Genomic DNA, 15259 nt, shown 5'->3' with positions numbered 1-15259 from the left:
ATTTTCAACCAAAATTCTTTCCCTTTGGATTCTTGCCATAACAAACTTTATTAAATGTCTTTTCATATTGAATGTTCGTATAAATTATCACAAGGCACTTCCAATACAGACTTAAAAGAGTAATAAATATCTCATTGCAACCAAGTAAAGTGTGACAGGAGAGGTATGCAGGTAAGTGTACTGCAGAGTATTCAGGAAAGAGTTCTGAAATTTAAGGCAGCCTTTGTCTTTGTGTGAAAGGTAGAGGTATATTTGTTTGTTTATGATACTAGGGTTTGAACTCATAGTCTCATGCTTGTTAGGCAAATGGTCTACCACTTGAGCCATACTGGTTTATTTTTTCTTCAGTTATTTTTCAGCTATGATATCCTATTTTGTCGGGGTCTAGCTGATCACTGCAATCCTTATATATAGGTATCTTGCATGACAGGAATTAGGGTATGTGCAACCATGCCCCACATGGAAGCAATTTTAAAAGGCAATAAATTTCATTGAAAAGTAAGATGCATGAGGTTGCAATATATATGTATATATATATGTATGTATATATTTATGAAAAACAAATTGTTAATAAAAACAGAGACATTCATTTTAATGAATTAATTTTAAATTCTGGTATCGTTTTGCATATAATGATATCCACTCCTTAAAATGTGCTTTATCAAATGGATTCAGTTCTACATTTGTTCTTTCATCATCACACAGAATGAATCCATTACTCTGAAAGTTCCTACAGAACCTTTTCATCCTCCAAATTCCCAATGCCATAACTAATCTGTTAGATCCTGTAGTTTGCATTCAGCCTTTTATTCCTTGCATCATCTGTGAATCATTGTATTTTTATATTCATACATATGCATATAGTTTGTCAGTTTTTGTTACCAGATAATATTCATTGTATGAATGGACATTAAATAATTTACCTACTTACACTTATAAATCTTATGGTTATTTCCTCAATTCTTACTATGCATAAAACTCCTATAAATACTCAAATATAAGCAATAGTGTTAACACATTTTCGTTGAAATAAGTATTTAGGAGTGGAAAAAATATGACACATTTTAGTTGTTTTCACTAATGTGCCATTTCTTTTCAGTGGCCATTGCACATTTTTGTTTTCCCATAAGCAGGAAGAAAGTAAGAAGTCACGTGGCATACTAACAACTCCATCACAAAGAAGTATTAAAATCAATCAATGCTAAGAGTGTTATAATACAAAATCAACATAGAAATTAAATGATATATTACAGTAAGAGAAGATTAGAAAAGCTGGAAAAAATGATCTTGAAACTGAGACAATAGAATTTAAATGATAAAGAGAATCATACTGAATATATATTGATTTAAGAATCTTATGATAATGTTAAAATGTAAACTATGTTTGTCCTATCATTTCTGATTAGGATTAAGTAAGACCTGACTGTGAAACTTGGAAAGCTTGAATTAAACATTAAGGTTTATCTGTAGACATTTGGAAGTGACTGAGTATGTTTTGAGTAGAGAAATACTATCACCTAAACAATTCTTGACAAGTTACAATATTCCATCTTGGCCCACCAGTAGAAGACTTCAAATCACCTACCTTTGGAAATAATACTGCTGAAAAAAGATATTAAAAGCAACTATTTAAGTAACCTATGTTATTTTACCAATTACAATTCAGGCATTCATTCCTCAACAAAAAATAATTAACAGCCACAGGACTTGCTAATAATGCACACTGCTGTGATACACACACTGGGACAAAGCTAGGACATTTTCAGAAAACAAATATTAAGAAGATGTTGAAACCATGATTTTCAAATTTGGAGACCATTATCTCATCAAACAGTGTGCTGTTTCACAGATTTGCTTGTATTCTTGTCTCAAAGATTGAATAATGAATACAATTATAGCAGTAGGGAACCTGACAAGACAACAGAAACAATCTCACAATTATGGATATTATTTGATCAAAGTGACAGTTATTTACCTACATGGAGTGCAAAGGTATATTTCTAAAAATATGCTCCAGGAAAACATAGATAGATGGTTTAAATTAGAGTATTCAATTTGTTGGCAGTTAATAGGAAATTATATAAGAAATATTGAGAGTTTAAAATTAGTGGCATGATTAGCTAATGACTAATTCCTTATTATGAATATGATCTAAGGTTACTTATTAATACCACATCATTTTAATATGGCCAGAAAAAGAGGATAGGTTCAGAAACTATGATACCAATACAAAGGAGTAAGCAACGTTTAGCAATTCTTATTTTTATCTAATAAATTAATTTCCATTTGTAATATCAAAAATTGTATGTATGATCAAGTTCCTTTTAATAGACTTTTTTACATTTTTATTGTAAAAGTGCTGTACAGATTACAGTTACATGAGCAAGGTAATGAGTACATTTCCAATTGAGCATTGTTGTCTCCTCCTTTGTTTTCCCCCTTCCATCCCTTCCCTCCCATATCCACAACTACCCCCTCCCCACTAAAGTTGTAAAGTTCATTTGCAACATAGTGTTTTGTACATCTCATTGTTACAGTGGGTCAACCTGTATTCCTACTTAAGCATTTTGTTTTTTCCCTTCTCCGGCCCGAATTGAGAAGTACATATACAAGGTGCAGGGCACCGACATCAATTACAGTGAAAACAGGGGTTATGCCATGGGGGAGGAACATAAAAAGCAACAAAAAAAATCACATGGTACATTATAAATATGTTAGAAACAAATAGCAAGAAAGAAAAAAGATATTTTTGTCCCTTTCTTGGAGTTCATTTCACTTAACATCATCTTATATGGTCATATGTACATAGCTATTGACCTTTGCTACTTGTCCTACAGAGATACTAGTTATTGCAAACAAGGGAAGCCTTGGGACTTTTGTTTCTTTGGTCCTGACTTACTTCACTTAATATCATTTTTTCCAAGTCTTTCCATTTCCTAACAAATGGGGCAATGTCATTCTTTCTGATGGAGGCATAGAAATCCATTGTGTATATATATACCACATTTTCTTGATCCATTCATCTACTGAGGGGTATCTAGGTTGGTACCATATCTTTGCTGTAGTAAATAATGCTGCAATAAACATAGTTGTGCTGGTAGCTTTAGTATGGCCTTGTTTGGGTAAATACCCAAAAGTGGGATTGCTGGGTCATAAGGGAGCTCTAAGTGGAGTTTTTTGAGGAACCTCCATACTGCTTTCCAAAGTTGTTGAACAAATTTACACTCCCACCATCAATGCAGTAGAGTTCCCTTAGGTCCACATCCCCTCCAGTATCTGATGTTATTAAAGTTCTTGATGATAGCCTTTCTAACTGGGGTGAGATGGAATCCCAAGGTTGTTTTGATTTGTATTTCTTTTATGGCCAGAAAGATTGAGCATTTCTTCATGTGTGTATTGGCCATCCTTATTTCCCCTTCAGAGAAGTTTCTCTTTAAGTCTTTAGCCCACTCATTTATTGGGCAGTTGTTTGAGGATTTGTTGTTAGGGGATTTAATCTTTTGAGTTCCAGGTATATTTTAGATATGAGACCCTTGTCTGTTGTATGGCTAAGGAAGATCTTCAACCAATTCTTGGGCTTTCTATTGATCTTACTAGATATGTCCTTTGCCATATAGAAGCTCTGCAGCTTCATGTAATCCCATTTGTCTGACCTTTCATTGATTTTTTGTGTTTCTGGGTCTCTATTAAGAAAATTTCAGTCTGTGCCAAGGAGACCTAGGGTTTCTCCTATTCTATCCTGTAATGTTTACAGAGTGTCTGCTTTGACTCCGAGGTCTTTGATCCATTTGGAGTTGATTCTGGTGCAGAATGATATTTAAGGATCTAGCTTTAGTTTTCTACAGGTGTTTAACTAGTTTTGCCAGCACCATTTACTGAAGAGGCTGCCTTTCTTCCATTCTATTTTCTTAGCTCCCTTATTGAAGATTAGGTGGCTATAGTTCTGTGGGTTCATTTCTGGGTTTACAATTCTATTCCATTGGTCCTCAGGTTTGTTCTTGTGCCAGTACCAAGCTGTTTTGATTACTATGGCTTTGTAGTAGAGTTTGAAATTTGGTATTGCTATTCCTCCAGCAGTGTTCTTTCCGTTGAGGAGTGTTTTTGCTATTCAGGGTCTTTTATTGTTCCATATGAATTTTTAGATTGCTTCTTCTATGTCCTTGAAGAATGAGGTTGGAATATTAATAGGTATCACTTTGAATTTGCAGGTAGCCTTGGGAAGTATTGTCATTTTCACAATGTTGATCTTTCCAATCAGGCGTGGGAGATTTTCCACTTTCTAAGTTCTGTTTTGATTTCCTTTTTCAGGTTTTTAAAGTTTTCATCATAGAGGTTCTTCTCTTCTTTAGTTAACTCCTAGGTATTTCATTTTTTGTGGGGCTATTACAAATGGAGTTGCTTCCTGATTTCAGCTGCACTGGTCTCATTGTTGGCAATTAGAAAAGCCATTGATTTTTGAGGGTTAATTTTATACCCTGCTACTTTGCCAAAGTTTCAAATCAGCTAGAGTAATTTTGGAGTGGAGTCTGTGGGATTCTTTAAATACAAGATCATGTCATCTTCATCTTTCCCTATGTGGATCCCTTTTCATGATATTCAACAATAATGAACACACAAATTACCAGCTTCTTTGGGACACAACAAAGGCAGAGGTAAGTTTATAGCGCTGAGTTTCTATATCAACCAATTGGAGAGATCTGAAACCAACAATTTAATGAGACATCTGAACCTCCTTGAAAAAGAGCAGTAAGCTAAACCCCAATCCTGTAGACAATAACAAATAATTAAAATTATATCAAAATTGAATGAATTACAATTTAAAAATTGAAAAAAATCCACAAAACAAAGAGTTGGTTCTTGGAAAAAATTGTCAGCCCCTTATCAAATCTTATCAGAAAAAGAAGAGAACACACCCAATGGTGTGTTCTGAGAGATGACAATGGAAATATCAACACAGAAACAACCAAGATTCAGAAGATTATAAGGGAATACTTCTCTATCCTTTTGCTAATAAGTTTGAGAATCTGGAGGAAATGGACGATTTCCTAGCAAATATCAACATGCTGAACCTAAACCAAGATGAGTTAAACCAACTTAACAGACCCATATAAAGCATTGAAATAGAAACAGCAATATGAGACCTCCAATCTCAGAAAAGTCCAGGACTGGATGGATTTACAGCAGAATTCTACAATGCTTCCAAAGCAGAAATTACACCAATACTCTTCCAACTCTTCAATGAAATTGAAAGAGAAAAAGTTCACTACCAAACTCTTTTTATGAAGGCATCATAGCCCTCATCCCAAAACCAGGTAGGGACTCATCAAAGAAAGAGAACTATAGACCCATTTCTTTAATGAACATTGATGCAAAATTTCTCAACAATATTTTGACCAATCACTTCAACAACTCATTAAAAAAATCATACACCACGATCAAACAGGACTCATTTCAGGATGCAAAGCTGGTGCAATATATGCAAATCAATTAATATAATTCATCACAACAACAAGAGCAAGGATAAGAACCCATGATTATCCCAATAGATGCAGAAAAAGCATTTGACAGGATCCAACACCCCTTTATGATGAAGGCTCTGGAAAAACTAAGAATCCATGGAACATTCCTCAATATAATAAAGGCTGTATATGACAAACCTACAGCCAGCATTATACTTAATGGCAAAAAAACTAAAGCCATTTCATCTAAGCTCAGGAATAAGACAAGGATGTCCAATCTATCCACTTCTCTTCAATTTAGTATTAGAATGCCTAACTACAGTAATAGTTGTTTTTTTTCCTGAATCTCTAGTCTCATTAAGAGAGTATACAACAATGATAGCTTCAATGTAACATCACTTCCAGAGCTGCAGAATCAATTTTATAGGACTGCAGGTATTGTGCTTAAGAATACTTATAAGTGAGAAACTGGTAGTCACATTGCTGGGATTTGAGCCCTAATCCAGCATTTAAATATTATATTGCATAATAATGATAACATAATAATGATAACAATAATGATGGGAGTGATAATGTTGAATAGACCATTTAAGATGTATGAGATTTTGGTTATGCCAAATGCAAAAATATGGTCATATTGTTAGCCTAGGATTAAGCAAGTAAATGCTTGTAAAGTTATTAGACAATACACAGCACATAGTCAGAAAAGTAGTTGTCTATTATTGCAAAACCCTATTTTCATCTTTTTAGGGTGTGTGAACTCAGTTCTTTCTGATTTCTAGTTCTAACTGCATTACAAATAGACCTGCTGTCATTGAACTGTAATCTTTCTTATCAGTGAAACAGTCTCTCATTTTACTCTGTTCCCAGGAAGAGGGGAAGGGTCAGTCATCAGATGTCGGAACTGCTGTCTTGCACAATTAATGTCATTTAGGAAGACTTCAGGTATTTGGGGCCGAGACTGAATAACAAGCAGTTGACTCAATCACTTTTGATGAAATCAGCAAGGAGTTGGTTTCTTCACCTTTGGACCTTTCCTCTGTAAGTGAGGAAAAATGAACTACTGGAGGATTAAATAACTAATAAGTGGCCCTAACATTTTCATTAGTTGGTCCCAAAAGGAATTTGCCATCTATGCAACTAAATGTGAAGGTTGGCTTATGTTACCCATTACCTCTACACACCTCCAGCACTAATTAATCTAACACTATTCTGTTTTGTAAAACAATGCCTGTCAATGAATTACTTGGGTTAGTCTACTAGACTTGCTAAAATAGTTCTTTGAAGGCCTTAGCATAAATTGACATAGCTAGACATACATTGGCATAGCTAGACATAGCACAGACAACACTCTGCACTAGAAATAGGCACTAAATTAAGCATCCAAAATACTGATGTTAACAGGTGCTACAACTTTACACATCAAATAATGACAAAATACATAACTATGTGTTTCAGATATGTATTTTGTCCTTTTTAGCACGAGTATGATGAAGGAAGTTGTAAAAACCTATTTTATATTTCCAGTTATTGGGGAAGAACTCTGAACAGTGCTCATATGAACAGTAAGAAAACCTTAAAATATAATTAAACTCAACTAAGAATATATGTTACAAAATTAGAGGAGGTTCTTCTCAAACAAAGATATAAGATATTGGGAATTATATAGGAATACATTAATGGGGTAATATACTATATTCTTGGAAGACTTAATCCAATAAATATTCCATTTCTCATGAAATCTATGCATAGACTCAATGAAACTCCTTTCCCTAAATTCATTGAGACAGACAAATAGATAGATAGGTAGATAGATAGATAGATAGATAGATAGATAGATAGATAGATAGATAGAAAGAAAGAAAGGGGCATCAAAGGTGTTACCAATAGCATCATCTATGTCAGAGGGCAGAGGGCAATTAGACTAAAGCGTATCTTTCAGCTATAATGACTGGAAGAGTAAAGATACACTGAATTATCACTGATGAAAAAGAGCCTTTGTGTGGGATACAAGGATAATTGATATCCTTAACAAAATTTTTCTCCAGGCCTGGCCACAGGGGAGTATCCTGTTAGCATGTACTAAATGATGTTAATGGATCTTTGGTGGAATTTTTTTTCTTTTTATTGTGAAAATACCGTACAGAGGGGTTACAATTACATGGGCAAGGCAATGAATGTATTTCTTATCAAGCATTGTTGCCTCCTCCTTTGTTTCCCCTTACCTTCCCATCCCTCCGCGCCCCGCCCTCTCCTGCCCCGGGCACCAAAGTTGTAAAGTTCGTTTGTTGACCTAACGTCTTGTACATCTCAATTTTTCAGTCATGAAAAACCATGTGTAATTGCTAAGTGAAATGATACCAAAACAAATCCTGTTCTGGTACTTTCATACATTGAAATCCAAATGTCTACTAAGCTATTGCTTCATTTGTCCCATTCATCTTTTACTCATCTGTACCCTACTCCTACTTGAATCCCTTTTCACCTTCCTGGTACTCATTTTGTTAAACTGTCCATTAATTGTTCAAAACATTTACTATGTGAAGTCTTACTCCTATATGTACTATACTTTAGCCAACGCAATGTGCCTCTAAGTGTGGAGGTTATATTTTGGGTCTAAGATCCACAGAGGAAAGACAAGCAACCATTGGCTTTCTGGGCCTGGCTTACTTAGTTTACTACAACATTTTTAGACCCATCCAATTCCCTGCTAATGATGTAATCTCATTCTTTCTGATGGTTGCATAAAATTGCACTGCATTAATGTAGACGCAGACATGAATGATAGATAAAGTAGATATAGGTATAGACATAGATATGTGATAAAGATACACATAGAATGTAGAGATTATATAGATAGAAAGATATAGATGATAGGTATAGAGGATGTATATGTATCTATTATAACTCATTTTATCCATTAATACTTTGTAGGGAATCTGGACTTCTCTCTATAACTTGGCTATATTAAACCATGCTGAAATAATGATGGGCAGGCAAGTTCTTTGTAGCACCTTGACATACAGTTATCAGACCAGTCTTCAGACAGGGTATATAGGTAGCCGTGTTCCCTGCTAGAAATGTCCGAACAATACATTTCTATATGAGTCAAGATTTATGAGAACTGGAATTCTATTCTAAACTTTGCTGTAAAATCTTTGATTTCATATATTATTTATGGCTCTATAAACACACTGAGAACTTAAAATATTTGGTAGTTTGCTAATGTTGCAAGTCCTGTCTAAAAGAGATTCTTAAGATATCCAAAGATTATTTACCACTGTTACTGATTGTAAAGACAACACTATCACTAAAAACAGGCACTAAAGGAAGCATCCAAGATACTGTTGTTAATGAATGCTACAATTTTAAACATCAAATAGTGACAGAATGCATAACTTGATGTTTCAGACATGTATATTGCCCTTTGTCAGCACAAGTCTGAGAAGGAAGCTGTAATAAACTATTTTATATTGCCAATTATTGGGGAGGAATTCTGATCAGTGTTCACATTAATAGTAAGAAAACCTTAAAATATAATTAGAATCAATTTAAAGCATATTTTACAAAATTAGAGGAGGATCTTTTCAAACAATGATATAATACATTGGGAATTATACAGGTATACATCTATGGGGTAATATATTATATTCTTGGAAAACTTAATCAAATAAATCTATTTCTCATGAAATCTATGCATAGACTCAATGAAATACCAACTCCCCCAAATCTGTTGAACTAGCTGAATTTGTTTTGGTATTGGAGGATGGAAGGTGTGAACTTACTTATAAGTATGTAAGTAAATGAAGTAATAAACAATTTAGAAGGGAAATTCATATTAAATATTTGCATGATAAAGTGATGTTGAATCAGTTTGAAATGCATGTACAGACATGAATATGAGAGCCTATAATTGAAGAGACAGTGTAGTGCTGAAAACCCATGGAACCCATAAAAAGAGTTTCTTATCTATTCTACTTCTAGCATTCCATACACACACACACACACACACACACACACACACACACATACACACAAACATACAAAGTGATTCAAATGCATCATATTTTGAGTTCCATTTTGCTCTGCCATTGATGTTCATTTACATAACATGACTAAGTTGTCCAAATCCCTCTATGATTTTAATGTCATCAACTATAATAGTCATTGGAGATCATGTGGCATCCTTCATTTACGTTCTCTGAGGATGGTCTCTGTCAGTTTCCCTTATTTAAGTTAAGTAGGAATCCATGTTAATAGAAAGGACAACACTATTGCCCTCTGGAAATATTCAGTGGGCTAAAGAAGAGGATGATTATTCTGTTCTAATATTCTTATATTTTTGATTGCCTTTCTATGTATGTGACCCAAGGGAGCTAATGGAATCTAGGTCAATGCGAGTTCAATTTTAATCAGTTAACCAAGTAATCTACTAGAGCCAGTTCCATTTTATAAATCTCAGTAATGCACTGATATATAGCCAGGTATCACTTAAGACTGATTCCTAGAATTAAGGCTATTTTGTTTGTGATTCATAATGCTAAGCTATACCAGCACAAATGGGAAAATATGGAAAAAAATCAAGGGGGGAAATACCAATGTGTCGCATCCACCTCGACCAGCAAGGAAGACACGACCCGGGATTCTTCTCAAAGCAGTTTATTCAGGAACCTTGATTATTAGCTTCTCCTCTCGCCCCGCACCCGCACTCCCGTTATAAGCCTCCTGGATGGCCAATCCCGAGGTGCCACGTGGCATATACCAATAGGGTCGCAAACACGGAAGCAAACTAGGAGCCAAGCCATAGCCATATAAGGAGTTGTTTTTCACAGAGAGCACTCGCCATCGGGAAGGCGGAAGGCGGAAGCCAGCGCCATCTTTGGCTTGGCCGTGCCATGTGGCCGCGCCATCTTTGGCCAGCTCCCGCAGCTCTCCACAGCTCCCCCTTTTTGTTTTATTAAGCGACAGGCAAGAGTAGAGGTTGGGCCTCTGTCTAAAACATTAATGAGAGGACCTTGCACTGGTCTTCGCCTGAGGGGCGCGCTTCCCCCAGTGATGACCAGGCCCATCCGATGCCTTTTTTGCAGAGGTGGGATCTTGGGCATCAACCCACTTGCAGCCCAACATGCTCTTCTTGGGCTTACACCAGGAAGTGATTCCCATGTGCAGTGCATTTGCCCAAGTGCAGTGCGTTTGCCTTACACTCTGTGCTATTCCGTTAACGTGGCAAGCCACGCGTGGGGGGACTGTCCGGCCTCAATGGCAGTGAAAGCCTGGACCACCATAGCCATACTCCTGCGCTGCGAGCTCCTAATCCGGCATATGTACCACAGGCACAGCAAGATCACCAATGTCAGGATACCGATAAGGGAGCCTATTCCCGCCCACTCCTTCAAATGATCCACAGCTGTCAAAATCCAGGAGGAAACATCTTGTAACAGGTGGAGTTTACCACGACAATGGCCGATCGTAGCTGCAACATCAATTGGTCGAATTCTCCCGTCCAGTTGCCTAAAAGATAACTTGACAGTTGTTTAGACAAATTTGCTGCCTGAGTATAGTTATAGGACTGAATAGCAGTAATACAAAGCCCTTTATATTTTTGAATACATCCCAGCTGAGCCAACTGCCACATGATATCAACCTGTTCCTGCACAAGATCAATCCTTTGATTTAACAGCATCAGTCCTCCTTTTAATTGTGCAATGGCCACTTGTTGTAAATCCAGAGCTCTGGCTGTAGTAGCGGACAGGTTATTTAGAGTCTGAGCCGTCTGCACAGTATGCGACATGGCGACAGCGGCAGCCGTCGCACCTGCAGCAGCTACAGCTATAGCAGTTACAATGGCCGCAGTGATGCCAAAATCTCTCTTATGTCTAAACAAGGTTACAGCTTGAGAAGCATCTACTGGCACAGGCACCCAACGCGGAATGCGTGTAACTATGGCTAACGGATACTGAGAACTCCAGCAGGTAGCATAATAGCAGGTTTCATTAGTGCAAGCACACACATCATCTGAGCATATAGAGATGTTGTTAATTACCAAAAACACAAAAGGGGAAACCACACACATTAGCAAAGCGGCCTTGTCCTAAGAGCATATCTCTGTCCCAAGCCGGGTTTCCGTTTACTTGATTGATGGCTGCCTGTTCACTACAAAATTCCAGCATAAATGCCCTCCAATCCAAGTACTGGCCTGGACTCAAACATGCCCGTGCTAGGCTTGCCCAATCAGAGGGGGTCATGCAGTATCTCTTTATAGCCTCCACTTGAGCTATGGTAAAAGAGGCTGTAATCCCATACGTCCGAACAGATTCAGCCAGGGACTTAATTGCTTTAAATTCTAGAGGCTCATGAAATCTCTGTTGATTACCGTCTTGAAAAACTGGGAAGGCGAGTTTTGCTCGGGCAGTCCGCCAAGTATCCGGGCAAAACGTATGCCCATTGGCTCCATGTTGATATGGAGGAGGACCTAAGGGGACTTGACCGGAAGTTCCTTTTATGTCATCTAAAGGGGCCTGACCAAAAGTTCTTTCCACATCCTCATTAAGCACAGGTTGGCTTAGCTTATGTTTTCCCTTTTTTATATGACTCCTTTTCATCTGTTGAATAAGTGCTCTCACTTCTTCCTCCTCTAGCTCGCTGGAACTTTCTCTTTCTGATTTCAGCTCAGACAGATCTGGGTATAGTTGCCCCCTTTTGCCCTGTCTACTGTCTCCCTTTTCACTGATCGCCTTCTCTGACCTCTCCTCCTGTAACTGCTCCAGTGCTGACTGTCCATTTTCTATAACCTCACAGCAGCGCTGGTCCTCCAGGCAGCCCCTTATCAGTTTCCAAATGGTGTGGACTCCTGCCTTTAATGTGCCCTGTTCATAGGCAAAGTCCAAATCCCTCCCTAATTTTTCCCACGAGGCTACTGTAAGGCTCCCGGACACTATGAACCAAGGAGCTACAATGTTGCATTCTTCAAGGAAACTCTGTAAAACACCCTTCTTAAACTTTAGTCCTTTTGAGCGTAGGAGCTCATTCAGGGCCAGAAAAATTGGATGAGACGTCGCGGCGCCCATCTTAGTTATAAAAATTTTATCTTCTTTTACTCCCTTTTTTTATTTTTTATATTTATTTCTTACTTTCACTTTAGGCCTTTATTTTTTCCCGGGTTTCCGCTCTCTCTTTATCTACAGAGAAGAGCCCCGTATTATGCCCGCTTTAATCGCGGATTCCCACTTACCTGGGAACTTACCGGTGCACCACCCTGACTGCCAAGAGTTCTGGATCCCTTGTGGAGTTAGTTCCCCGTACGGGCCACCACTTGTCGCATCCACCTCGACCAGCAAGGAAGACACGACCCGGGATTCTTCTCAAAGCAGTTTATTCAGGAACCTTGATTATTAGCTTCTCCTCTCGCCCCGCACCCGCACTCCCGTTATAAGCCTCCTGGATGGCCAATCCCGAGGTGCCACGTGGCATATACCAATAGGGTCGCAAACACGGAAGCAAACTAGGAGCCAAGCCATAGCCATATAAGGAGTTGTTTTTCACAGAGAGCACTCGCCATCGGGAAGGCGGAAGGCGGAAGCCAGCGCCATCTTTGGCTTGGCCGTGCCATGTGGCCGCGCCATCTTTGGCCAGCTCCCGCAGCTCTCCACACCAATGTTCTCATGTCATTTAATATACTTTAGTGGTTTTTTATAAGCTAATTATCATAAGAACAAGAAGAGTACGTATCATGTATCTTCATCAGCTCTTCACTAGTAAAATGCTTTGTTAACTGCTAATGAAAATACAAGTAGTTAATTATAAAGTGACAGCCACTGAGCTGAAAATTTTAGTGCTTTCATTTCCACAACTGATTGTCACCATCTCAGAGTCTATAATGGTCCTGCATATTTTCAATCTGAAAAGCAAGTATCAAATATGCCTCTACTATTTTGATTGAGTATAAAATTGCTTGTCTCTTAAAATAAGCATCATACTAAATTAAAAGTTCTAATTCCATCCATTCCTGCTTGTTGAATGCCTGTTCAAAGGGACAAGAGATAAAAATGACATATTTCTTTTGCCTAACAATGATATTTCTTTTTCCAGGAGTCTAACACAAAGGTTAACATTTCCCAGAACACAATTTTACCATTACAGAAAATTCTTTCTCAGGGAATATTTACTAAATGTCTTCCACCTCTTTATTTACTAAATAATCAGAGGGTAGAGCCCAATACACACACACACACACACACACACACCACACACACACACACACACACACACACACACACACACACACACACACACACACACGGGTCCTGGGGCTTGAACTCTGGGCCTAGGTGCTGGTCCTTGGGCCACAAAGCCACTTCAGGCTTTTTCTGTGATTGACTGGAGAATCTCACAGACTTTCCTGCTAGGACTGGCTTTGAACCGCAATCCTCACATCTCAGCCTCCTGAGTAGCTAGGATTACAGGCATGAGCCACCAGTACCCTCAAAAATCTTATTTATGTTAATAAGTACATATGCGTATGACTTTTATCTCTAGATTTTAAAAAAATTTCCTATTTTTCTCTATGAAATTAATTAGGCACTGGATGTCTGAAAATATGATCAAAGCTGCTGAACAGAAGAGCTTACAGGACATTCACCTTTGCTCCACCGATAGCCTCAGGAAACAACTGCTTTGACCTTGTGTTTCACACATCTAATAAGATAAACATTCACGTAGAATGATACTAGAAACATCTTGGAGTTTATATGGGTAATGTATATGTTGGCATATAATTATGAATATATGTGTATTATTTCACTTCGAGAATATTCATACAAACGTGTAGGATGTACTCTTGTTGAAATGTAAACAAGAGGCTATAATGCAAATTCTACCATTCCATTTATCTTTATAAACATTTTTGAGGTGTTCATTGAATCTAAGTTTCTTTTGAAAGGAAGTCCAATAAAACCAAGAAGTATTTTATCTTCCAGAGTTATGTTAAAATCTCTCTGTTGGATTTAGTTAGGTGAGAAGTCTGCAAGTATGTAATTAGTTAATTCAAAGATGGATTTAGGAACTTTTCTCAGAAGGCAACTTTGTTATACTTTCATCTTAATTTCAAGAAGAAACAATACTTAAATAAATACTCCTACTGAAAGTTTTCTGCTTCTATTGCTGTAATTCAAAATAAACAGTACATGAGATAAAACATATTATATCAGTAATTAATTATTTGGTAGTATTTGACACATTATGAAAAATGTAAAATACAGATTTCACATTTACTTTCAAGAAGGCAATTAGATAAAAGAACACTAGGTAAACCTCATATGAATAAATTATGTCTTTATATTTTATAGATTATAATTATTTCCCTGAAAAATGATTGAAATAATTTTCTTCACATGACTTTGAGTTTTCATTGTTCAGAATACTGACATGAATATGTGGACTGATAGTTATGCATAAATAAATTACATTATTGAAAACTAGACTTGACATTTTCAAATTAGTGAGTGGCTAAAAGGGAACCAAGTCACTCTATTACTACATATATTACAAAATTGGTAAATTTAATGTCTTCATGGAACTTTCAAAAGCTTTATGTCACCTTAAAATGACCACATTAATGAAATGAAATAATACGCTGAATTTCATTTCTGGTTTGGGAATTGCACAGAAAGAAATGATGTTTATAATTTTATTTCTCCCATGGCTGTCATATGAGACAGCATAAGAAAACTAAGGATTGTTTTCATTGCGGTTTCATTAATACTTTTCATTTTAGAAAAGATGAATAATTAAATGTATTTATC

Source organism: Dipodomys spectabilis, unplaced genomic scaffold, assembly GCF_019054845.1.
Source record: "Dipodomys spectabilis isolate Male_0828 unplaced genomic scaffold, ASM1905484v1 ptg000032l, whole genome shotgun sequence".
NCBI lineage: Eukaryota > Metazoa > Chordata > Mammalia > Rodentia > Heteromyidae > Dipodomys > Dipodomys spectabilis.
This window is presented reverse-complemented; position numbering follows the sequence as displayed.